The sequence below is a fragment of the Bos javanicus genome, chromosome 21 (assembly GCF_032452875.1).
Source record: "Bos javanicus breed banteng chromosome 21, ARS-OSU_banteng_1.0, whole genome shotgun sequence".
NCBI classification, from domain to species: domain Eukaryota; kingdom Metazoa; phylum Chordata; class Mammalia; order Artiodactyla; family Bovidae; genus Bos; species Bos javanicus.
The window spans coordinates 24,732,255-24,736,292 of NC_083888.1; positions in this window are offsets into that span (position 1 = coordinate 24,732,255).

Below are 4,038 nucleotides of genomic sequence, written 5' to 3' on the forward strand. Positions count from 1 at the left end.
GATTTTCTGAGTAGAAGCAAGCCATCTTTTCAAATTAGTTTCTTCAAATTCTGTTATTTGTTATTATAGGAATGAAAGATCACACTTGAAAAAAAGACAAGAAAATTCCTGCAAACAATGAGTGACTCAAAGAGCCCACAAGCTGCATGTACTTTGTCTTCTAACAGATTCCTTTCTCTCCCTAAAGAAACCTGAAAAACTTGGCCCCCTCACTTTTTTGCTTCTCTGTTCAAATTGAACTAAAATGAAATTGATAATCATAACAACAAGTAAGAGTTTCTGAATTTTGAGATGTCATACCAAAGTAACAGGAGCTAGAGAAAATGGAACATTCCTATGCTGCTGGTAGGCAAACCACATCCTTAAAATAAAACTTTGTTTCTAATAGTATTTAATTACCACACTACATGGTTACATGGAGTATGAACCAAGAGTCTAAAAATAGCAGAAAATGTGTGAAGACAAATTTGAGAGTAAAAGCTACTTGTTTTTCCAGCAGTCATATATGGATGTGAGAGTTGGACCAAAAAGAAGGTTGAGCAGTGAAGAATTGATGCTTTCGAATTGTGGTGCTAGAAGACTCTTGAGTCCTTTAGACTGCAAAGTGATCAAACCAGTCAATATTAAAGGAAATCAACCCTGTATATTTATTGGAAGGTCTGATGCTGAAAATAAAGCTCCAATATTTTGGCCACCTGATGCAAGAGCCGACTCAATGGAAAAGACCCTGATGCTGGGAAAGACTGAGGGCAAGAGGAGAAGGGGACAACAGAGGATTAGATGGTTGGATGGCATCACTGACTCAATGAACATGAGTTTGAGCAAACTGGGAGATGGTAAAGGAAAGGAAAGCCTGGCATGCTGCAGTCCATGAGTTCACAAAGAGTCAGACATGACTGAACGGCTGAAGAAACGTTTGTCATAGCTTGTCTTCCAAGGAGCAAGTGTCTGTTAATTTTATGGCTGCAGTCATCATCTGCAGTGATTTTGGAGTTCAAGAAAATAAAGTCTGTCACTGTTTCCATTTTTTCCCCATCTATTTGCCATGAAGTTATGGGACCAGATGCCATGATTTTAGTTTTTTGAATGCTGAGTTTTAAGCCAACTTTTTCACTCTCCTCATTTACCCTCACCAGGAAACTCTTTAGTTCCTCTTCACTTTCTGCCATTAGAGTGGTATCATCTGCATATCTGAGGTTGTTGATATTTCTCCTGGCAATCTTGATTCCAGCTTGTGATTCATCCAGCCCGGCCTTTCTCATGATGTACTCTGCACATAAGTTAAATAAAGCAGAGTGACAATAAACAGCTTTGACGTACTCATTTCCCAATTTGGAACCAGTCCATTGTTCCATGTCCAGTTCTAACTGTTGCTTTTGACCTGCATACAGGCTTCTCAGGAGGTGTAAGTAAGGTCATCTGGTATTCCCATTATTTAAGAATTTTTCACAATTTGTTTTGATCCGCACAGTCAAAGGCTTTAGTGCTGTCAATGAAGCAGAAGTAGATGTTCTTCTGGAATTCCCTTGTTTTCTCTATGATCCAACGAATGTTGGCAATCTCTAGTTCCTCTGCCTTTTCTAAATCCAGCTTGTACTTCTGGAAGTTCTTGGTTCGCATACTGCTGAAGCCTAGCTTGAAGGCTTTTGAGCATTACACTGCTAGTATGTGAAATGAGTGCAATTGTGCAGGAGTTTGAACTTTCTTTGGCAATGTCTTTCTTTGGAATTGGAATGAAAATAGACATGTTCCACTCCTGCGGCCACTGCTGAGATTTCCAAATTTACTGGTATATTGAGTGTAGCATTTTAACAGCATTATCTTTTAGAATTCAAATGGCTTAGCTGGAATTCCATCACCTCCACTAGTTTTGTTCATAATAATCCTTCCTAAGGCCCACCTGATTTTGCACTCCAGGATGTCTGGCACTCAATTCAGTTCAGTTCAGTTGCTCAGTCGTGTCCGACTCTTTGCGGCCCCATGAATCGTAGCATGCCAGGCCTCCCTGTCCATCACCAACTCCCAGAGTTCACTCAGACTCATGTCCATCGAGTCAGTGATGCCATCCAGCCATCTCATCCTCTGTTGTCCCCTTCTCCTCCTGCCCCCAATCCCTCTCAGCATCAGAGTCTTAGGTGAGTGACAATACCATCATAGTTATCCACGTCATTAAGACCTTTTTTGTATAGTTCTGTGTATTCTTGCCACCTCTTCTTAATATCTTCTGCTTCTGTTAGATCCTTGACATTTCTTCCTTTATTGTGCCCATCTTTGCATAGAACATTCCCTTGGCATCTCCAATTTTCTGAAAGAGATATTTAGTCTTTCCCATTCTTTTGTTTTCCTCTATTTCTTTGTATTGTTCACTAATGAAGACCTTCTTATCTCTCCTTGCTATTCTCTGGAACTCTGCATTCAGTTAAGTGTATCTTACCCTTTCTCCTTTGCCTTTCGCTTCTCTTCTTTTCTCAGCTATTTGTAAGGCCTCCTCAGACAACCATGTTGATTTGTTGCATTTCTTTTTCCTTGGGGATGGCTTTGATCACGGCCTCCTATACAGTCTTACAACCCTCCATGCATAGTTCTTCAGGCACTCTATCAGCTCCAATCCCTTGCATCTATTTGTCACTTCCACTGTATAACCATAAGGGATTTGATTTAGGTCATACCTGAATTGTCTAGTGGTTTTGCCTCCTTTCTCCAATGTAAGTCTGAATTTGGCAATAAGGAGCTCATGGTCTTGCTTTTGTTGACTATATAGAGCTTCTCCATCTTCAGCTGCAAAGAATATAATTAATCTGATTCAATATTGACCATCTGGTGATGTCCATGTGTAGACTTGTCTCTTGTGTTGTTGGAAGAGGATGTTTGCTACGACCAGTGTGTTCTCTTAACAAAACTTTGTTAGCCTTTGCCCTGCTTCATTTTGTACTTCAAGGTCAAACTTACCTGTAACTCCAGGTATTTCTTGACTTTTGACTTTTTCATTTCAACCCCCTATGATGAAAAGGACCTCTTTTTTCTGCTGTTGGTTCTAGAAAGTCTTGTAGGTCTTTAGAGAACCATTCAACTTAGCTTCTTTGGCATCAGTGGTTGGGACATAGACTTGGATTACTATGATGTTGAATGGTTTGCCTTGAAAATGAAGTGAGATCATTCTGTCATTTTTCACAGAATATAAAATTTTTGACCCTTTAAAAAGAATCTCATGAAAAGATGTCAACATTGTTAAATATTAAATATCACCTCACACCAGTTAGAGTGGCCATTCTCAAGAAACTCTGCAAAAAATAACCGCCGGTGAAGGTGTGGAGAAAAGGGAATATCCTCCCTTGATGCTGGGAATATAAATTGGTAACAGACACTGTGAAGGATGGTGTGGTGGTTACTGAGGCAAAGAAAATGAGGTTAGAATACTCCCTAACATCATACACAAAATAAACTCCAAAGAATATAAAGATCTAAATGTGAGGATGGATACTGTGAAAGCTTAAGGAAAACAAAGGCAGGACACATATAGACATAAATCACAGCGAGGTTTTTATGGATACACTTCTTAGATGAATGAAAAATAAATTAAAAGTAAGAAAATGGGACCTAATTAACCATAAAACATTTGTACAGCAAAGGAAACCCTAAAGGAAAGACAATCACAACCCAGAATGGGAAGAAACATTTGCAAACGAAGATACCCACAAGGAATTCATCTCTGAAACACACAGACAGCTCATACAACTCAATATCGAAAACAAAAACAACCCAAGACACAAATGGGCCAAACATAGAAATGGGTATTTCTTAGAGGAAGACATACAAACTGTGATTAGGCACATGAGAACATGCTCAGCATCACTAATTCTTCACTTCAGGTCAGTCGCTCAGTCGTGTCTGACTCTTTGCGACCCCATGAGTCGCAGCATGCCAGGCCTCCCTGTCCATCACCAACTCCCGGAGTTCACCCAGACTCACGTCCATCGAGTCAGTGATGCCATCCAGCCATCTCATACTCTGTCATCCCCTTCTCCTCCTGCCCCCAAT